The following is a 24,361-nucleotide window of genomic DNA, read 5'->3' as shown; positions in this document are numbered from 1 at the left end:
AGATAAAAATTCCTTTTTCATTTTGATCTACTTCTATGCCTAAGAAGTATCTCAAGAAACCCATGTCAGTCATTTCAAATTCCTCTTTCATGACTGATTTAAAATTCTCAATGAGCTCATCATCATTACCTATGAAAATCACATCATCAACATACAAGACAACAATTAAAATTTTACCATCCTTTTCTTTGATGTAGACGGTGGGTTCTCCTTCACACTTGTCAAATTCATTATCCAATAGATAAGAATATATCCTACTGTACCACGCTCTTGGCGCTTGCTTCAGCCCATAAGGAGCTTTCTTCAATTTGCACACTTTGTGCTCTTCACCTTTCTTCTCATAGCCGAGAGGCTGTTCAACATAAACCTCTTCCTTTAACACTCCATTTAGGAATGCTGACTTCACGTCCATTTGATAGACTTTCCATTTGTTTTGTGCTGCTATGGACAGCACTGCTCTCACAGTTTCCATTCTTGCAACCGATGCGAAAGTCTCCTCATAATCTCTCCCATATTGCTGCTTGTATCCCTTGACAACCAGCCTTGCCTTGTGCCTTTCTATCTTGCCTTCAGCAGTGCACTTGGTCTTATAGACCCATTTGACTCCAATAACCTCTTTACCTTTTGGTAGCTCAACCAAGTCCCATGTCTTGTTTCTTTCTATGGCATTAATCTCCTCATCCATAGCTTCTATCCATTTCTTATCTTTAATTGCATCTTCGAAATGAATAGGATCATCAACATGACAATACAAGGCAAATAAGGAATTCATTCCTTCATTATAAATGTCACTTAAGTTTCTGAACTTCTTACTTCTTTCACTTGGTGTGCAAGTGCTTGAAGATGCACTTGAATCTCCTCCTTGTGGTGTGCTTGGAGAAGCACTCTCATTTATCCTCAATGGTGTCCCTTGCTATCCTTGTGTTGGTGCTGCTGTTTGAGGATGCATTTCAGCCACCTCCTCTTCATCTTCATCATGAGACAAACAGTTTTTAACATTCACTGTTTTCTCTATGCTTCCATCCCAAGCTTCCTCCTCAATGAACTGAACATCTCTGCTGACGAAAAACTTCTTGGTAGATGGGATATACAACCTGTAGGCTTTTGATTCCTCACTGTATCCAATGAAAATACATTTCTCCCCTTTGCTGTCCAACTTCCTCCTTAGCTGATCTGGTATGTGTGCATAGGCCACACATCCAAAAACTCTCATGTGGGTGACTCCTTGCATTCTTCCACTCCATGCTTCTTCCGGCACTTTGTTCAACACTGCTTTTGTAGGACACCTATTCAAAATATACACTGCACAGTTTACGGCTTCAGCCCAATAATCATTTGGCAAATGCTTTGCCTTCAACATGCTCCTTGCCATATCCATGATGGTCCTGTTCTTCCTTTCAGCAACTCCATTTTGCTGTGGGGTGTACCTTGCTGTAAACTGTTTGTGAATTCCATTTTCTCTACAAAACCGCAGGAATTCTTTGGAGATATACTCACCTCCTCTGTCTGTTCTCAAAACTTTGATGTGCAGCCTGCTTTGGTTTTCCACAAATGCCTTGAAATTTTGGAATTTCTCAAACACTTCACTTTTGTTTTTAAGAAAATATACCCAAGTTTTTCTTGTAAAGTCATCAATGAATGTTAGGAAATATTGGCTGCCTGCTAACGATGGAGCTTGCATCGGTCCACATAAATTTGAGTGGATGATCTCTAAGGGTGCCTTTGCCCTTATGCTTTTACCTGATGGAAAACTTTCTTTGTGTTGTTTTCCCAATATGCAGCCTTCACATAAGCTGTCCGGTTTCTCTATCAATGGTAGTCCTCTTACCATTCCTTTTCTGCTTAACAAGTTTAGACCTCCAAAGTTGAGATGTCCATATCTCAAGTGCCACAACCAATTTTCATACTTTGGCACGCTTTGGAAAGCCTCTTGGGTAACTGCTGCAATTTCACCTTTGTTTTTCAAATCTGCCCTTATTCTAAGAGGGAACATCATGTTCCTCGTCATCTTCACTTCAGCAATGCATCTTTTGCTAGGTGCTATATCCATGATGGTGCATACATCATTTTTAAAGAAAACATTGTACCCCTTATGGACAAGCTGTCCAATACTCAAGAGGTTACATCTCATTCCAGGGACATAGTAGACATCTGCTATGGTTTTCTTTTCTCCTTGCTTTGTAAATATTTTTACCTCTCCTTTTCCCATAATAGAGATTTTGTTATCAGTTCCAAGTGTGACTTCTGATTTCACATTTGTATCTAAGGCAGAAAAGAAGGCTATGTTCCCTGTCATATGGTTGCTGCAACCTGAGTCTAGAAACCATATGTCTTCACTGTTTGTTTCAGCCATGTTACAAGCTAACAACACATTACCTTGGCTGACATTTTCTCTAGTAATATTTGCATTAGATCTATTATTCACATCATGCTGCTTCTTCCTACATTCACTGGCATAGTGTCCATATTTTTTACAGTAATAACATTGGACATTGGATTTTTCATACCTTTGTCCTTGAGCATGATGTTGTCCACTTTGTTGGCTGCTGCCTTGACCTTGGTTCTGATTTGGATTGCTGCCTCTTCCTTGAGCATTTGCTGGACTGTTCCTTCCACCTCTGTTCTGGCTTCTGCCTCTTCCTCTCTTGTTTCCTCTGCCTTGACCTCTTCCTCTTCCAAAGGACATCTGGGTCTTGAAGGCTTGCTCTAGAGATGAGTTTTCATTTCTACTCAACCTCTGTTCATGTGTTATCAGTGATGCATGAAGCTCATCAACTGAAAAGTTTGAGAGATCCTTTGTCTCTTCAATGGTGGTGACAATCGCATCAAACTTTTAGGGTAAGACCCTCAATATTTTCTCCACAATCCTCCTTTCTTCGAGTATCTCTCCATGAGATCTTATTTGTGTGACCAGGCCAATTACTTGAGTAAAGAATGAGTCAATATTGTCTGACTCCTTCATGTTCAGATTCTCAAAATCTTTCCTCAGCAATTGTAGCTTTGCTGTCTTCACTTTCTCCATGCCTTGATAGACTGTTTTAAGAGTTTTCCATGCTTCCTTGGATGTCTTAGCTGCTGCTAACCTTAGAAACACACTTCCATGCACTGCTTGATACAGAAAGAAAAGGGCTTTTGAATCCTTCTTCTTGCAGCTCTTTAACAAATCCTTCTCTCCCTGAGTTAATGCATTAAACTCATTTTCATCTGCTGGTTCTTTAAAACCATCTTCAACTATTTCCCATAAGTCTTGGGAAGCAAACAAGGCTTTCATTGTAATTGCCCAATAGTCATAATTTTTGCCATCAAATAGTGGGAGTTGCATACCCATGTTATTGCTGGTGCTAGTGCCAGCCATTCTTACACTTTCAACTTGGATTCTTTTGCTGAGTCTTCACGCTGCTGGAGAAGCTGCTGCAGCAAAAGTCTTTCTTTCAGCTTCTTTGACACCTTCAAAGAGCCTGAACGTGCTCTGATACAACTGTTGGGGATTTTTCTGTCAAAATCCCAAAAACACAATATAAAATCACAGAACAGAGAACAATGCTCTGTTCTTCACACACAGGATCTTTAACACAGCGGAAGTTTAAAAGATTGTTTCTGAGAACAGAGTATAACATGCATAAACAGGGATCTGTATTCATTAAAAAAAATGAAAAGCCTGATACAATATTCTTCCTCTTCTACTCAGAGGGATTCACAAAAAGAAAACACACACACACTACATTACAGTCTACGCTGCTGCGTAAAAGAAAATTTTACTTGCGCTGTTGCGCTTCTACACCCTTACATACAAAATCTGAATAGTTTTAATGAACAAAAATGGAGTCCCATGTTGTTAACTGCCTGAGGCTGTCCTCCTCGTCCTTGACTGAGTTGCATATTTACTGTGGTAGCTGAAAATTGAATGTCTTCCTTCTCGGCCCATACTGTAAATTGAAAGCTTCTGCCTGCTATGATGTACTGTTCCATGCTAACTTTGACTGCCTCCGTGCCAATTCTCTGTTTCTCCATATATTTGAAAACATACATAAACGCTGCAAAACACAAAAATTGCCTTTGGGTGGATTTCAAACATTATACAATTTAGTTTTGGGAAGCCATCGGGTCTGTGCTTCATCGCATAGTGCTCATATATAAAAAGGTTGTGAACCCATGGTTTCCCCGATTTTGATATGCCGCTCGCACTATGGGCCGATCCTTTGCTTTTCCCTATATTTCGAAAATACATAAAATACATTGAAAATGCCCTGGGCACGGACTTGAAAATTTATTAAAAACTATTTATAATGTTGTCGGGTCCGCTCCGTCGCATCGCAACATTACTCATGTTAAAACCCCCGACCCCATGACATTGCCGATAGCGATGTGTCGATGCGATATCGGCGATCGCTCATCGCAGAATAACAAAACCACTTTGTAAGTCCTCCGCTGCGACTTCGCCAATGCGATATCGGCGATCGCTCATCGGCGATATTTCATATCGCTGCCACTGCCTGCCTCCGATGCTCCAACCCGCCGATATGCCGACTTGCCGATACGCCGATGCCATCTGGACCGCTGATTGGCCAGATTCAACGGCTGAGATTTAAAGTGGATCCTTAAGCCTGCAAATTTACTTTTGAAGCGATTTTTCTCCCGATCCTTGGTGATACGAATGGTTTAATGTCCTCATGCTGCCGCATGGCTCAACTGTTTGTACAGTTGAAATTATATTTTCAACACTTTCTAGCCGACCAGTGCGTTCGGTTTCACGGCCTTTTTATCTGTCCCTCTGCTCATTGACAAAGGATATCTTCGTCTCAAAGGTACATAACAAATATTAACATCTTAGTTGATTGTTGTAGTAATTATAAGTTGTCTTTTTTCCTGTTAATTACACCCACACATAAGCGATCAGGTGCATCCTGCAACCAACGAAGGGGTAGTGATCAATCTTACTTAAGTCTTGCATGTCTTGTGAATATAATACATGAGTTAATGGTGGAACATGAATACATTGACTATTACAGAATTCAAGAATAGCTGGAAATTCACTGTTTTTTACCATGTCAATGTTTGTTCATGGACTGTTACAGAATTCAAGAATAGGTTCCAATTGCATCACAAGTGGGAATGACTTTTGTGAGTTACAATTTCTTTTGTTCCACCACGCTCCAGTTTTCACTTTGCCACCCGATTACAAATTCTACTAGTAAGAACTTGGTCCACAATTTTTTCTTCAGCTTTGGTTCCCTAGCAGACATGCCAAACTCAAATATTTGATTTGTAATGATATATGGAAATGGAGGGTTTAGGTTCTCAACCATCAGTTGGGAGTGAACAAACTCAACCGTAGATGTACTCACTTCAGTTTCAAGAAAAGACGTAACACTCATTAAACTTAACAGAGAGACAGTCACCCCTTCAAACAAGGCATGAACACATGTTCAGATAGAGGAATCAAATGCACAAGAAATAACCAGAAGTACCTTTAAAGGTATCTTTTTCTTCCATGTTTGCGGAAATAATTTTTTTTGATAAATTGTTTAAGTTTTTGTAGAATGTCAAAAGGGATCCATGTTAATGAAGCCCAAAAAACTTGGAAATCTTCCGTAACTAATTTACACAACATCAATCTTCATGCCCTTGAGCGTAATTTATTGCATCAAATTCATACTCTCTTTTTCATATTTTAGCCATCTCTATTCCGATTTGAGATATTTTAGAAGTTTTAAAGTCAAACGTGGATATTTTAATCCAGATCCCAATTGATTAATATTTTTGGAGAAAATTTTCTCCACAAAGGCTTTCACCCTTTCTGCGACCCTCCAAGCAATGATGGAAAATTTTGCATGGTTTATCTTCATTCCTATAGCATTAATGAATAACCAAAACATGTATTTTAGAGACTCAAGGTGGGATATGTTCCCTTCAAAGAAAACCAAAATATTCTCTACAAATATTAAAGGTGAGAGCTTGAAACATTGACATATTTCAATCCCTTTGAAATCTCCTCGCGATTTTGAATCCATGATTTCTTTTTCTTACTCCTTTCGCAACGAGGAAGAAAGGGGTTAAAGTGGATAGCCCTACCTAAGGCTTCTTTTTATTTGGAAGAATGGAGAGGTTCCTCCATTAATTAGGAAGCTAAAAGAGGTTTTGTTGATGTAGTTCACCACCCAGGTTATAAAGAAGTGAGAGAAGCCTAAATGAGTTAAGAGGATTTTTGGGTAGATATAATTTATCTGATCAAAATATTTTGAGAGATCAAATTTATCGAGAATATCTCTTTGTTTCTTAGTGTCTATAAAACGAAGGCCTTCTCGGGAAAGGCTAATGAAATAATGAATATCACGATTTTACGAGAATATAATTTTATTTAGAGAAATGTGATTCGACAAGATGTCTTTGAGGTATAGAGAAATGAGCAATAAAATAATATCATGTGAAAGAGGTAAAAGAATGTAGGTGAGTATGAGTTTGGGATAAAGAGGAACTAAAGGGGAAAATAACTTGTCATGAAGTCCTTCATTATTCCATTATAGAGATAAGGTCATCTACTCTAAAGTTGTAACATTCTAGGTGTAACTCAATATGGCGTCCATTTGACTTGGGGTTTTCCTCTTTGGAAACTATGTAAAATTATAGCTTTTCTTTTGTGACCTTAGCCATTAAGGATATGTTCCCTTCGTAGTTTATAAATTTGGGGAAAAGGTTGATCACATTTAGTACTTCCTGTATGGTGGCTCTCTAAGGAGTAGAAAAATGTCCCTAAAATAATTGCATCCTTCTGTTGATATCATTGAAGGAGGTTGCAAGGGAGCCAATCTGTCTTTTTGATCTCCCAAATAGTGTAAACAGATATCCTTTGCTTTGAAATATTGTGAAATTACATGGTGTTGTCATCCTCTACATGTAACCAAATGGTTCTACTCTTCAGCCTTCATTAGTTTTCCTTTTCTCGGAGCAATTTCTCTTTAATCCCCAAATTCCTTTATCTCTTCCTTTTGGCCCATTGTGGTCGTCTCTTCGATATTTTTCTCATGTAATTTTCAATTTAGCCTCAATTTTAGATAGGTGTTTATTATGTGATTCTTCTTCTTTTTTTCCCTTGCCCGCTTAATCATCAATTAGTTTGACAGTTCTAGGATTTGGTGGGATTTTATTGTTGGGAAGGGGCGATTGGGACTCAAGGTAAAAGGGGATCTAGTTAGATTTCAGCGATTCAATAAAAGTTGGGTTTTCAAGCAAAGAAGGATTAAGTTTGAATAGAATTATATTCTTAGAGGGGAAGAGATCTAAATTTAAGAGAATGTGATAGCGATCAAAATCCCACAACCATGGATCTTCGACAAAACCTGGTGCTAGAGTTATGGAGGGCCTTTAAATGATGAAATGATCTGACATTTTGGAAATTCAATAAGATTTTTTCCTATTGTTTGACCATGTGGGTGAAATCTTGGTTGAAACGATGTCACAAAATCCCATTTTCTCAATCAAATAGATAAACAAGTTCATCTACGGGTCAATTATTGCAGAGCTTCCCTAGACATCAACAACTCCAAATGTGAAATTTGGGTCACCTTCTCGGATAACAATTCCATAGTCCATATAAGGGAGTGTAGGAATGTTTGACCAATAATCTCATGATTTCTAAAGGGACTAGACACATTTATGAAAAGGAAGGATTTTTTCAATTTCTCTAGAGAGCATTATGATGGAAAGTCATGATTTGAAGGACTAGGTCAAAATTAAACGAACCCATTTATTGTCTCATCTAGAGACATTAACTCTAAATCTCTCAATTGCATCCAAAGCAAGAAAAAACCAATACTAGACAATTTATTAGAGAGATGAAATGACCTTTATTCCTTCAACCGTATACTCCTATAAGAGTAGGATGTGAGGGAATGGAGTTCCATTAGTCATATCATAGCCAACGTTTATGAGGGGTTGGTTAGTCCATTGTAATTGAAGGAGAGGAACTTCATTTAGGAACTTTTGTAGGGATAGATTCCCTAAGAGCCCAACTATTGGATTTCTATTTTCTAGCATTGATTTCTAAGTGAGCCCTGCTTTGAGCAATAGATAGGATTTCATTTCCTCCTCTAGCTCAGGATTTGTGAGTTACCGCTACGTAAAAAAAACTAGTGTATTGAAAATTTCCATGAATATTTCCTCAAACTAAAATATTAGGTGAAGCTGTGGAAGTTGAACCTAGATGGGCATCAATTTATTTATTTATTTATCTTATTTTTTTCGATTTCACATCAAAATCTATTGTCCGGGGTTTTAAATAGAGTATCCAATATCTCCTAAACCATGTTTAATTGAAGCACCTTTGTGCATCCTCTTTTGTCTTTGTGAGATACCCCGTCCAACCTGTATCTAATATCAAGCGTTTTGGGGCATATCCAAAAGATGGTTTTTTTTTTATCTATCCACTTATAGAAAAACCATGGACACGGTTTTGCTAGCAGAATGCCAACTCATTTTCCATACTGAGAATCTCAATCCATTGCATGTCCTTATGTAGAACTAGGGAAGGATCCTCATTCTTTCTTTTGATGCACTTCCTCTTTTGTCTTCGTGGATCATCGACAAGTGGACGTGAGAGAATGAAGAACCTAGGGTTTTTACCATCTCTCCCTTCAATGTCTGTTGTGAGAATGACGCACAAGAAACTAGAAGATGGGCTATAAGACTAATGACTAAAGAGAAGTTCTGATGAAGGTTATCTACTATGTAGCTATCAAGATACTAAGTTAGTAGAATATAGTGGGGAGTGAGGAGAAGCAAGAGTCACTCGCTGATAAGTTAAGTCTAGGAAAGGGGCAGGGGTAGTTTTGTCACTTTTCAGAGGGATTTGATGTGTTTGGAGTTGAGTTGGTTATTAATCTAGGAGGTGGGGTGGAAATTAAAGAAAAGACCTCCTACTCCTCCCTTTATCCTTCACTTGGTGTTATATACCTAGGGGGGATAATATGGGGTACCAAGGGAGGTACCCAAGGCAATAATGTAATAATGGGATGGGCCATAGTAATAAATAAGGTGGTTAACCCATATCATGTAAGGGACCACAAGTAGTTAGTAATAATGTAATGGGCCCATGGTATTAGTTCGATGGTATGAGGGAACCATGGTAATGATCCATGGTATTGTATGTATGAGGCCTATATACAGGCTAGAGACTCCACATGGAGAGATAGTGGAGGATTATTGTATGAATAAGCATATGGCTTATGGAGTGTTTTCCTTCCTTAAGGAGTGAATGTATGGCGTTTCCCTACCTTAAGGGTTTGATCAATAAAGAGAATCATTTCTATCTATTTCAATCAGATTATTCTTGGGTTTATTTCTATTATCACATATTTTTGGGTTAGATATATAACAAGTGATATCAGAGCTATAACAAGTGGTATCAGAGCACTTTCTTAGGCACAAAAGTGGAGAATTTTTTTTTTATTTTTGCAGGATTTCAGGGGTGGTGAGTTTGCAGATCAGATCTGTACGTTTTGGTGCAAGATCTGCTAAATTTAATTGCAGATCTGGATTATTTGTGAAAAAATAGCCGATTTCAAAAAAAAAATCAGTTTAATCGGAGTCCAGATGAAGGAAATATCGCTGATCTAAAAATTAGTGGGTTGCAGACAATTTTTCAGGGCAGCGAGTCTGCAGTGCAGATCTGGATATCTTGGTGCAATATTTGCAAAATCTAATTGTAGATCTAGATTTTTTGTGAAAGAATACCCAAATTCAAAAAAAAAATCAGTTGAATCGGAGTCCATATGAGGGAAATATCGCTGATTTAAAATCAGTTTTTTTTTGCAGAAATTTTGGGGACGGCGGGAGAGTTGCAGCACAGATCTGAAATTCTAGTGTCTGGATCAGGATTTCTATCACATGGGCAGATGCAGAATGGTTGTTCCATTTCCAAAAACAGGTCATAATAGGGATTCTGAGCAATATTAACGGAACTGTGACAATTTCAAATTTTCTCCAAGTAAGTGAATTTTTTCAAAACCCTCTTCATGGCGACTCTATGTTTTACAGGAAAAGATAATGGTCCTACTATTGAAGAATTCATACAAAGAATAAAGTCCAAATATGGGATATTTTGGAAAGCTATAGTACGACTTAATTTGACAGAAGAGGCTAACAGATGGTGGAACTCACTTGGCATCAAACAGTTGGACGACTTGTCGGATAAAGAATTTGAAAAACTCTTTATGGACAAATGGTCTTGTGCTAGAAAAAAGAATGAGACACGTCAGGGGTTATGTTCTACTGGTATATCCTTATTGCAGGTTCATGGATTAATTCAGAAAGAGAAGATCATTGTTTCTATCAATCCTAGTTGTGAGCATAATTTTATCAATGTTAATTTGGCAAAAAAATTGCAAGTTACAACAAAACACATTGAAAATACACAGGTTGATGATAAGGATGTTCAAATTTATAAGGATTTGAAGCTTTCTATGGATAAGTATGTGTTTCATGGTGATTTTTATGCTTCAGATATGGATAACATGGATGTTGTTTTGGGATACCCTTGGATGGAATCAGTGGGTACTATCAATATTAATGTACAGAAGAAATTCCTGAAGCTCTGGTATAAAAAGAAGAAAATTACATTACAGGATATTTCCATTAATAAACAGGTAGAGTCCAAGGAGGCTGAAGCAGAAGATGTTCCAGGGTCTGACATATTAGATGATGAGCCAGTGATGATCGACAATCAAACACAAACAGAGGCTAAAGCAGAAAAGGTTACAGGTGCTGATACATCTGAGGAGGGCTTAGTGGTTGAAGTAATATTGGAAGATAAGACACCACAACAGGCACCACAACATAACAGTCAGGCTCCAGTAAGGGGTGAATTAAAGAAAAAGACACCGTGGGTTAAAACTTCAACATATTATCACCCACATCACCCCGCAAGACAACCATCAAACTGGCAACCAATTAGCCACAAGGACAACAACCCCCGCAGGATAGATAGAGAGGAGCGAAGATCCACCTACTACACATCAACACAGAAGAGCTACCACGGTCAACTTCCATCTCAAGGGATCGAGGCACCAGCAAAATCGAGGGTTCACCTTTCTCTTGGATGGCTAGATGCACGTGCATGGTACCAGTGGACTACTCTTTTGAGTAGATCTTATTATTTGTGTTCTTCCCATGTTTCAGCAACGAAACATGCTTAGGGGGGTGGAATGTTATATACCTAGGGGGGATAATATGGGGTACCAAGGGAGGTACCCAAGGTAATAATGTAATAATGGGATGGGCCATAGTAATAAATAAAGTGGTTAACCCATATCATGTAAGGGACCACAAGTAGTTAGAAATAATGTAATGGGCCCATGGTATTAGTTCGATGGTATGAGAGAACCATGGTAATGATCCATCGTATTGTATGTATGAGGCCTATATACAGGCTAGAGACTCCACATGGAGAGATAGTGAAGGATTATTATATGAACAAGCATATGGCTTGTGGAGTGTTCTCCTTCCTTAAGGAGTAAATGTATGGTGTTGCAATACCTTAAGGGTTTGATCAATAAAGAGAATCATTTCTATCTATTTCAATCTTATTATTCTTGGGTTTATTTCTATTATCACATATTTTTGGGTTAGATCTATAACAAGTGGTATCAGAGCTATAACACTTGAAGAGCCTACTGACGATTTCCTTTTTGAAAAAATAGTGGTATTCAAGTGCATGCCAAGGTCCATTGAGGGCTGCAAGGTTAGGGGTGGAGATCTCTAAATGATTTGGCCTCTATGGGGGTCCTCAGAAAATTCTACCTTGTCTGCATGCATTTTGTATGAATAGAGGGAATGGAAAAATGAGGAGTGCATTGAAATGAAGTGAGGGCCTAATGCCCTTCAAGAATTCAACCTGAATTATCTCATTTTACAGAGCGAAAACTTAAACCCCACACTCCATTGACAAGTTCCAATTATTGATAACTGTATTTACTAGCACAATCACATAATTTACTAAATATAATTGATATATGACAATATCCCTCTTTTATATAATAATTGGTGTATTAAAACTTGTTCAATTATATTTAATAATATAATTATATTAATTAATAAATTAATATTAACCCCAAAAATTATTAAATATATGATAAATTTGAGTAATCTATATATATATAAAATTAAATAAATTTGGCTTTACCTGGTTTAGTTTATACATTAAATCAACTATTAATGGTTATATACAAAATCTATCATTTAAATAAAAATAACCATATACAATACCAAATAAAAATTTAAAATCTGTTATAATAATAACAATATTTTAAAATTTATTATAATAATAACAATTGGAATATACATATATGAGATTCTTTTTCCTTCCATATATATAGAGATTATTTGGATTTAATCGTTAGATTCCAGCGTCAAATTATTATAATAAAAATCGTTATATCACATGGGTAAGAATTGAAATGATAAAAAAATATAAGAGTCATTGGCAACGGCAACGCATGTCATATGTCAATTACATTCAATTTATATAGAAATTGACTTTTCGAATATTGTATTTACTTCACATACAAGTTGTTTAGAAACAGAAAATATACAAGTTGTATTTACTACCTGCTGACGTTTACTCCATATCTCCATATCCCAAGCAGCTAAAATCCTTCCATTTATTTTCCTGTAACAAACGTATTTTTAAACATTCTATGGGTTTTCTTTTGTATTATTATAGAATAGTTTTCAAGTCTCACAGATGAAAGCTGCCTTACCGAGGAATACCTTGATGAAGTGAGAATCACTTGCATCCCGGGAATGCCCACGCTGCGGCTGAAGGACCTCCCCAACTTCCTCCTAATCACAGACGTTTCGGATCCGGGTGTTCAACATAGTATAATTCAACGCCAAGGTACATTATCCGCAGCTGCATTGATAGTTAGCACATTCGAAGAACTGGAAGGCCCGGTCTTAGAGGCACTCCGACTTAACTTCCGTGTATATCCCATCGGTCCTCTACTGCTCTCTCAGTCATTCCATTGTAAAGATAAGCATGGATCCTCGGATGAATTGAGTATGTGGAAAGAAGAAAGTAGCTGTCTCACATGGTTGGATTCTCGGAATCCATGCTCTGTCATGTACGTTTGTTTGGGAAGCATTACAGTTTTGTCTAATCAACACCTCCTGGAATTTGCATGGGGATTGGCTTCCAGCAACCAACACTTTCTGTGGGTTGTCCGACAAGATATAGTTCATGGCGAGTCTGCCATATTGCCCAAGGAATTCATTGAAGAAACAAAGGATAGAGGTTTGTTGGGTGGGTGGGTACCTGAGATGAAGGTACTGTCCCACCCTTCTGTCGGAGGGTTTCTGACTCACAGCGGGTGGAACTCATAAGCGCGGGAGTGCCAACGATATGCTGGCCCTGCTATGCCGAGCAACATACAAATGCGAAATTTGTTTGTGAAGAGTGGAGCATAGGACTGCACTTGAAACAGACCGTGAGAAGGGAAGAGGTGGCAGCACTGGTGAGGAATTTGATAGGAGAGGAAAGAGTCAAAATGAGGAGAAGAATTGGAAAATTGAAGGAAAGTGCGAAGCGAGCGATCGAGAAAGGAGGATCTTATAACAGCAACTTAGACAAGTTACTCCATCAAATTATTCCTCAAAAGAATGCATCACATGGCAATCAGATGGTATCGAAGCAGACCTTTAAAGAACTCATCTGCAGCTACAACTTGTAATGTTTCAGCACCACCTGACGTAGGTTTTTACTTCATGAATGAGGCAGCATCGTGATCTTCCACCCTCGTTTCAAGCTCGAACACAGACGAGCTAAAATAAGGATACTTCCGTTCCATGCATGAGTTTAAGTCGCCCTAAATGAATACTTGTGGACTTATTCCTTGGTAAACTGTGTCGCTTTGTGGTTAAACGGCTGCTACGGTTTATACATATTTATATTTCTTTCTATCACGGTATACATTTTTTTTAACCTTTCCTTGTATTTTTTAATAACGGTTTATATATATATATATTTATTTACTTATTTATTTATTTCATCATGGTATACACTTGTTTTTTTAATAACTAGGTTAAATCTGCAATACATAATATAGAGGGTAGTTAACGTACATGGCAAACAATTATGTAATAGCTGGATAATTAAGATCATTTACAAAAAGATAATAATTTTTATTAAGTTTTAATGTATAAATTATCTATAAACGATAATATAAAATGATAATAAAATTAAGCAAATGTTTTTATTATATATAAATTATTTTTCTATTTTATAGTAAGAGATCAACTACATAAAATCAATCACTTAGTGCAAATTATATATATATATATATATATATATATATATATATATATATTATTTTTCATGATTGAAATTGTATTTTTTGAATATATAAATGGATTTATTTCCTTGAACTCAACTTAAACTGGCAATTCCAACAAATTTTTGCTAGCTTTCATTCAAAATTAACAAAAAAATATATCTAACAACATCCTAAAATGTAGAATAGTGCTAAAATGTGACATTACTTGATTTTTTTTAAATAACATGTTATTTTTTTGAATTGTATTATGTGATATATACATAGTTTTTTGTTTAACCATATATACAGTTAATATTGAAATATTTTAACCATATATATAGTTAATATTGAAATATTTTACTTCACAGAAGGCATTGAAATATTTTAGCTATGACCCAGATTGAATTTTTTTTATCATTAATAACACTTTTTTAATGCCCAATGTTAATTTTATATTAAAAATTCAATGAATTATACATCTATATTTTATACAACTTCAGGGAGCCTAATGGTTAAGAGCATGTGTTTCCTCCTAAAAGGTCACAGGTTCAAAACCAGAGGGGGTAGAGTATGTACACATTGAAAAAAAATAACCCTATAAAAATAAAATAATAATAAAAATAAAAATGGATTATTGTATGGATCCATGGTATTGAGAACCCATGGTATTGATGCATAGTATTCATATGGAATTTAACCTATTTAAAGGGGGAAATTAAACCAAGCTAGATCCATCTTAATTGTGAATCTACGAAGCACCTAAGGGATCAACTCTCTTATAATTATAGACGAAATGGATTTTTTCACTACAGTTTTTCAAGTTAATTTTAATCAAAAGTTTGTTTTTCCTTATTTTTTAAATCTATCAATTTTTTTAATTACATAAATTTTTAATATACCACACAGTGTCGTAAGGGCTTCGAGGTGGGTTGAAGCCCATCTTTTTTGTAAAAACACGTGATTTTGTAAGGGATCAAAGGGTTTTGGGGCCATAGTTTCTTGTTTTCAGGAGTCGATGGTATTTTGATGATGTAACCCTACAATGTAATAGTATATATAGGGTAAGATAATAAGAAGAGATATCAATCAGTTTTGATCCATATTAGTGTTATGCGTGAATTATTGTGATGTGTAATTTGGTAGAAAAGGAGAGGCTCTGCAGCTAACAGCACAAAGGCCTGAAGAAGAGTCTATAGTGGAGTGCATAGAAAGCCTGCAGCTTAGTGCGCAGGCCAAGAACTAGTTGCTGTTGAAAGATTTATTATATTAAGAAACATTTCTTGTCGACGTAGCTCTACACTAGGGTCAAACATGTTAATTTGGTGTTTTGATGTGTATATTTTCTTATTGTCTATTGTAGAGTAGCAACTATTAAAATTTCATTTTACTTCAACACACTGATGGTTTATGGTTTTATATGGCATGTTTAAGTGATTAATATAATGTGTTGAAGTGATTTATAAATGATAAGAATAAGATAACATAATAGTACCACATCTCCTAGTCCTTTAAGGCTACAGAAACCTAGTTCTACATCCTCCCGTAGTCACTTCGAATGAGACTGCGATCTGCTTGCAGGTCGTTGCCAAAACGGCCAGTGATTAAGGGTTTTGTTGGTGCACAATATAGAGTGAATGTTATGAAACGAGCTCACAAAAAAATAGAAGAGAAATATAAATTCCTTAGAATTCAGCCTCTTCGAGGGGGCAACCTTCTTTACATTACACAAATGACAAGACCTCCTTTATATATATAGGAGTCTAAGGGATCATAATATAATCAAAACCGACATAACAATAATAATGTAAGGGCACAATAATAACAATAGTGGGATTATATGGGGCACAATAATAACAATATCGGGACTACATGAGCACAAAAATATAATAAGGGGGTTGTACTAATAACAATAAGGGGTTACACTAGTAGTATAGGGACCTAACATGCCCCTCTCCTTCTAAAAGTGTTGTCCTCAGTGCTTGAGTAGTTCTTGATGCTTCTATATAAAATTCTTGTCCGCCCATGTGGAACCTTCAACAGGTAAGTTCTTCCACTTAATGAGATACTTTGAAATTAATCGATTTCGTAGCTATCGGGTCCTTGTTGCTGTAATTGCTCCAAGTTCCAATGTGATTTTTCCTTCCTCATTAAGTTCTGGCAATATTGTTTGAACTGGGATCTTCTGCAACTTTTGAATGAGTGGCCACACTTCTTCGCCCTTCTTCCATTCATCCCTTGCTTCATTTATCCAATCTAGTTGGATAGTTGAAATATCACAAAACAACGCTTCCACATCCTCATCCTTTCTTGAGAGTGCACCTGCAACAACACTTTTCTTCAATTTTTTGTAAATGATTTCAAATTCATAACCCAACATATTTGTGACCCATTTTTTCTATTCTTCTAAAGATAATCTTTGTTCTAAAAAGTATTTAAGACTATCATGATCTATTTTTACCTTGAAGTGCCTTTCCATTAGATAAGGTCACCTTTTCTTAAGTGCATGTAGTATTGCCAACATTTCCTTCTCATAAATAGCTTGCTTGAAATGTAGTCATAAAAATACCCAATCGCCTACATCAAAACTTCTTTCACTATGATGTTGATCTGCTTGTTGTTTCATTCGATTTTGCACCAAAGTGGTGTTATCCTTTAAACATTGGAGAACTTGTTGTTGATGCTCAATGTGATATTTCACTGCTTGAATCATTTTCTTCTTGATATGTCCTTCTATCTTGAGAGTTTCAGGAGTGGAAATTTCTTCCAATGCATTACAAGATATGGTCGGATTCATTTCTTGATGCTCGATGTGATCTTTCACTTCTTGAACCTTTTTCTTTTTGATATGTTCTTTTGTCTTGATAGTTTCAGGAGTGGTAATTTCGGCCAATGCATTACAAGATATGGTCGGATTCATTTCTTTTTCCTCGATGTGATCTTTCACTTATTGAACATTTTTCTTCTTGATATGTCCTTCTATCTTGAGAGTTTGAGGAGTGGTAATAGTTGCCAATGCTTTAATGATATTACTTATCTAATAGATGTTTTAATTTAATTTATAATCTATCTCTTTTTCTTAAATATATAATTAATAAATAATAAAATATTACATTATAGGTAATTCTTACATGAAGGTACAAGAAACATTTTTATTACTAAATAATATTAAAATGTTATGTAATATAGATTTGTGATATATATATATATATATATATATATATATATATATATATATATATATATATATATATATATATATATAAGATTTTATGAAAATATTTATATATTTCAAATACAAAATATATAGAATATTTAAACTCAATTCAAAAGTTTAAAATTATTAAAATAGAATTGAATTTAACTTATTTAAAAATACAAAAATTATTTCTTCTAACTAATTTAATTGAATTTTCAAATATTTTATTTACAAGTTATATAGAAACTGAAAATATATACACTACACTATTTGCTCAGGTTGCATTTATCTCCTTCATACTGAAAGAGTATTTTATTACTCACATTATTGTGTAAGAGTACATATAAGACCTCCAATATATAGCAATGGAGGAGTCCTAGTGTCAGTTAAATATAACTACGACAATTGGATAGATGCAATTCCCTTTGTGAGCCTACAACTCACCATAATTAGCTCATAGATAAATGAAGGGTTGGAAAATCCAACTCTAACAACCCCCCTTAAGCGAAACATAGGGAGTAACTAAAGAAAAAAGAAAACAAAGAATGGATCTAAGAAACAAGGTATGATTAGGTACCAATGTGCACAATCCTATAAGAAGAGAAAGAGAGAAAAACCCATAGGGAAAAATTCTCTCCCAAAAGAGAGAAAGATGCCATTTCTCAAATTATCATGGAGTTGAAATTGTAGATCCCCATAACGATCCAATGAATGGAAAGAACATAGACCTCCTCCAATCAATAAGAACGAAATGTTGAAGTACCAAAACTATGAAGATGAGAGTCGTAAACCTCAATGAGGTCGGTCGATCTCTGAAATAGGATTGTTTCAGAGGAACAAGGGTGGTAAACATTATTAACATCTCCAAAAAACGCTTCAAATAAAGTAGGCGTTGATAAATAACCAGGAAAAGGCTTCAAACAGAAGCAACACCATCAACCAACAAACAAATAATGAGGCATATAAGTATAGAAAATGTTGTAAAACAACACTCCTGAATTTGTTTGAACATCGTTACCATCACATTGATCAAACACAAAAAAATTACAATTTCAAACAAGGAAATGACAGCAATATCTGTCACCATCTTACTACCCCCCCTAAAACTATGGAAGAATAAAGAATCAATAGTCTTCATTGCCGCCAAATTTCCCCTGAAGAACAACTAAGGGAACAATGGCAATCAACAACGAACAATTGATGCAATACAATGATATGAATTATTCAAGCATTGGCTCAAATGATTCCACGACCATTCATTATTTCACGTCTCTTTTGTAACCATATGAATGTTGGACTACTATTTGACCAATACCGCTAAAGCTTATGTAATTTCTTTCGATGAGGATGTGCGGATATCTTAGTTTTTGCCTCTACGAACTCAAAGTTGAGTGCCACAACATTTTCGTCTGAAATGACATTAGTAGCTAGGTCATCATTATGTCTATCAACAACATTTTCCTCAAGCACCTCATAGTTGAATGTAGGTGATAAACCAACAATGGTACCATATCTAAGAATTTCTCTTGATGTTTGCACTACAAGGTTAATATGAACAACAATTCCTTGCCCATTCTTCCGAAGTCATGCTCTAGTATATCTCATTCTTCTCAGCAATCAAGACCCAATACGAGTAGTATGGTTTTCAAAACTAGGTGTGACAATAATATGTGATTATTCATGATCATCTCCATCAATCTTGTTTTGCAACAATTTTGTTTTTGTGGCTAGTGGAAACACATTTGCCAACTTGATTTCTTCAAGTTGGGTAAAATATTGCAAGAGCTTCATGAGAAGAAGTCAATGGACGAAATTTGTAAAGAAGTCATTTCGTTGCAGTCAGTGGTATCCCTTTTGCAAGTAGGGAATGCAAACATAAAAAATAGTTTACAAAATTCAATCATTGAAAAATCCAAAAGGTTGACCATCTGGATTCAACCATATGTATATCATGTTGAGGTTTTCCATTACACCAAAAATGTAAGGGCTTGTGTGATTCATTCATCGGTGCTCATGAAGTGGATTGTTCTATGTCCCAAACTATGAATGGACAATCGCATAATGACGAGGTTGGAGAGAAGCACCAGAATAACATTCCTTTAGCTCTATGAGATAACCATTGCTCCCTTTTATCAAGTCGTGGGGACCAAAAAAAATCCAAATCAAACTAATTTTCCTAAATAACCAACAAGCAACCAAACAGTGAATGGACAATTGCATAATGACGGGGTTGGAGAGAAGCACCAAAACAACATTCCTTCAGCTCTGTGAGATAACCACTGCTCCCTTTTATCAAGTCGTGGGCATCAACAAAATCCTTATCAAACCAATTTTCATAAATAACCAATAAGCAACTTGCATAAATGTCTTGAAGCGCAACTCTTCAAGACCATAAGAACGAGATGTTGAAGTACCAAAACTATGAAGATGAGAGTCATGAAAGCTCAATGAGGTCGGTTGATCTCTGAAATAGGATTGTTTCAAAGGCAAAAGGGTGGTAAACACTATCAACATCTCCAAAAAATGCTTCATAGAAAGTAGGTGTCAGTAAATATCCCGAAAAAGGATTTAAATAGAAGAAACACCATCAACCAACAAACAAATAATGAGGCTTGTAAGTATGGAAAACGTTGTAAAACAACACTCTTGAATTTGTTTGAAAATCATTACCATCACACTAATCAAACACAAAAAATTACAATTTCAAGCAAGGAAATGACAACAATATATGTCACCATCTAATTGCCCCCCTTAAAACTATGGAAGAATGAAGAATCAATAGTCTTCATTTTCACCAAATTTCCCCTGAAGAACAACTAAGGGAAAAATGGCAGTCAACAATGAACAATTGATGCAATACAATGATATGAATTATTCAAGCATTGGTTCAAATGATTCCACGACCATTCATCGATTCATCCACAATCGATCTTGATGGTTGGCACTGGTCAACAATTCATTTTTTCACGTCTCTTTTGTAACCATTTGAATGTTGGACTACTATTTGACCAATAATGCTAATTCTTATGTAATTTATTTTGATGAGGATGTGCAGATATCTTAGTTTTTGCCTCTACGAACTCAAAGTTGAGTGCCACAACATTTTCATCTGGATGGACATTAGTAGCTAGGTCATCAATATGTTTATCAACAACATTTTCTTCAAGCACCTCATAGTTGGATGTAGGTGATGAGCCAACAACAGTATCATATCTAATTATTTCTCTTGATGTTTGCATTACAAGGTTAATATGAACAACAATTCCTTGCCCATTCTTTTGAAGTCCTTCTCTAGTATATTTCATTCTTCTCAGCAATCAAGACCCAATACAAGTAGTATGGTTTTCAAAACTGGGTGTGACAATAGTATGTGATGATTCATGATCATCTCCATCAATCTTGTTTTGCAACAATTTTGTTTTTGGGGCTAATGGAAACACATTTTCCAACTTGATTTTTTCAAGATGGGTATAATATTGCAAGAGCTTCGTGAGAAGAAGGCAATGGATGAAATTTGTAAAGAAGTCCTTTAGTTGTAGTTAGTGGTATCCCTTTTGCAAGTAGAGAATGTAAATATAAAAAATAGGTTACAAAATTCAATCGTTGAAAAATCCAAAAGGTTGACCATCTGGATTCAACCATATGGATATCATGTTGAGGTTTTCCATTACACCAAAAATGTAAGGGCTTGTGTGATTCATTCATCGGTGCTCATGAAGTGGATTGTTCTACGTCCCAAACTATGAATTGACAATTGCATAATGACGGGGTTGGATAGAAGCTCCAGAATAACATTCCTTCAGCTCTGTGAGATAACCATTGCTCCCTTTTATCAAGTCGTGGGCATCAACAAAATCCAAATCAAACTAATTTGCATAAATAACCAACAAGCAACCAAACAATGAATGGACAATTGCATAATGATGGGGTTGGAGAGAAGCACCCAAAATAACATTCCTTCAGATCCGTGAGATAACCACTACTCCGTTTTATCAAGTCATGGGCATCAACAAAATCCAAATCAAACCAATTTTCATAAATAACCAACAAGCAACCTACAGAGATGTCTTGAAGCGCAACTCTTCCCACAAGTGAATGATGCGACCTACGAGCAAGGATGTGAGCACAACAATTTAATTTGATCTGTCGGTTGATCTCGAAGGATACATACAATCCAAGAGTGACAAATGAAATTATTTAAGAAGATATGATATCACTAAAGATCTGGATATCTAGAATAAAATATTGTAACATGATATTCATATTAGAAAGCAAAAGAGAAATTATCAAACATCGTCGTTGCATGCTTAATCAAACTCTGATCTAACTTGAGCACACACAATCCCATCATAACACGTAGAATTCGTTCAAGATCCACATTAGATTGAAACCATTATCCCTTGGATAGATCTATAGATCTCAAAAATAAATTTTGAAAGCTCAGTGAAACATAAGCCCCATTCAGACCATTAAAAAATAATAAACTCCAAAAACAATCAGGTAGGGGAATGAAATGCCTACTATGATACCATGAGAGATTTTTTTATTACTCACATTGTTGTGTAAAATTACATAGAATACCTCCATTACATAGCAATGGAGGAGGCCCAATGTCGGTTAAGGATAACTACAACAACTCGATAGATGAAAGTCCCTATGTGAGCTTACAACAAACCATATATAGCTCATAGGGAAATGACGCATTGGAAAAACCAACTCTAACACATACATCAGGTACGTAAAATCCCTCTATAAAATTCACGTCTTTGTAGTTTCATTTTTTTCTATAGTCATAGTTATTTGTGGACAATTGATGTATCTTCTCACGCTTACTATATTCAAAATGTAATTGTTTTGTTAGATAAAATTCTTCCATACAATTCACTTCTTTGTAGTTTCAATTATTTCTATACAATCTATGGACTTTCTATACACATACGCATCCCAGGAATGCCCAATTGCGGTTACGGGAGCTACCTGACATCTTCCTAGTCAAAGAGTCTTTGAATCGGAGTGTTGAAGTTACTATAATTCAAGGCCAAGGTGCATTATAAATAAATGCATTAATAGTTAACTCATTTGAAGAACTAGATGGCCCAATCTTAGAGGCACTCTTAGTTAATTTCTGTGTATATCCGATTGGTCCTATACTTGCCTCTCAGTCATCCCATTTTAAACATAAGGATGGATCCTTGGATGAATTGAGTATGTGAAAGGAAGAAAATAGTGGTCTCACATGGTTAGATTTCGGGAATCCATGTTCTGTCATGTATGTGTGTTTGGGAAGCATGACAGTTTTGTCTAATGAAGAACTCCTGGAATTTTCATGGGGGTTGGCTTCTAGCAACCAACACGTTATGTGGGTTGTTGGGAAAGATATAGTTCCTAGTGAATGTGCCATATTGCCTGAAGAGTTCATTGAGTAAACAAAGGATAGAAGTTTGTTTATTGGATGGTTGCCTCAGATAAAGGTATTGTCGTACCCATCTATCGAGAGGACATAATGTATCCCCCTAGAGGTTTACTGGTAGTTACGTGTCACGCGGGTTATTGGATTCCATTGGGTTACAAAAAAAAAACTTACATAGGTTTATTTTATATATTCAACTTTTATATTTTATTAAAATATTACATTGTTATTATAATTATTTATAAATTTATAAATTTATATCATTTAAGTGAGTATGGTATAAATAAAAAATTATCATATGAAAAGTTTGTAGATAAAGATCAAGCAATAGAAATTAACAATATTATTACAAAAAATAGTGTTCTATGTAAATTAGGAGCACGAATCCCAACATTCTCCCAAAAGCTATCTGAGTCTCTCTCTTTCTCTCTTTGTTAAGTTTAATATTTAGAGACAACATTTTGTTAGTGCAAGCAACCCAGAAAAAATTATTTTCTTTTAAATGATTAGGTTTTAGTATTTAGGGTTTTATTGTTTTTTTATTACTAATCTCTTTGAATATCTTGGATTCCATAAAAAACTGAAAACAAATTTTAGATGAATTTTGTGAAATTATTCATGTTCATGTCTAGGTTGATCTTGCTAAGCTTGAGATTTGTGAACCTCATCTAAAAATGCATGCAACAATGAAATTAAACCAAATTTAAATTTAATTATTTTGTTTGTCAAACCCATTGGCTTAGATGATGTTGTAAGGGGAATTAATGTATAGGTCTTCATCTAGTTTTGAAGATATGATGGTTGAATAAACCATGTACATGAAGGACATCATAGTAGTGTAGGAGCAATAAAGTACCATGCATTCTAGTGGATGACTCTTCTTCTTTTATATGGATGCCAAGATTTTAGTTAGATCATAACTAGGGTTTGTTTTTTAATATTAGGAAAAGTAGCCTTTAAGGGGGAGTATTAGAGTTATAACTCCTACTTGTCTTAAGTGTGATGCTTTCTATGTAAAGGAGTCTCTTTGTAGTCTTTAGGAGATTATTGAATCTATTTAGGATGTTTTCTATGTAAGGAGTCTCTTTCTAGTCTTCAAGAGATTATTAAATCTACTTAAATTAATAGATATCCTCCATTAACTAGCTTCATGGTTGAAAAGATAATTTCTTTGTCTTAAAAATACATTAATCATGTATTTAACTTATATTATTATTTAATTAGTACCACTGTGTTTATGAAATATTAATTCTATTATAATAGATCAATTCTCACTTAGTCAATATAATTTCTTTATCTTAAAAGTACATGTATATATTTATCTTAAAATATTATTTAGTTAATATTATAGTATATCAATATTTTTTTTAATGTGATTTGAGATTTTCAAGGTTAAAAAATAGTTATGGTTATCTCATTTGTTGTCGTCTAAAATGTACACCTAAAACACAA

The 24,361-nt window shown here is 35.4% G+C and overlaps 1 pseudogene; it reads left to right on the top strand.

Annotated features, from left to right (window-relative positions):
• Positions 1-12,795: 12,795 nt before the first annotated feature.
• On the top strand, positions 12,796-13,721 carry LOC149254360 (linamarin synthase 1 pseudogene; annotated as a pseudogene).
• Positions 13,722-24,361: the final 10,640 nt, after the last annotated feature.

The sequence above is a fragment of the Pinus tabuliformis genome, chromosome 7 (assembly GCF_031772625.1).
Source record: "Pinus tabuliformis cultivar Carrire ecotype Pingquan chromosome 7, CPIR1, whole genome shotgun sequence".
Classification (NCBI taxonomy): Eukaryota; Viridiplantae; Streptophyta; class Pinopsida; order Pinales; family Pinaceae; genus Pinus; species Pinus tabuliformis.
The sequence above is the reverse complement of the archived record's forward strand: the minus strand, read 5'-3'. Positions and strand labels throughout refer to the sequence as shown.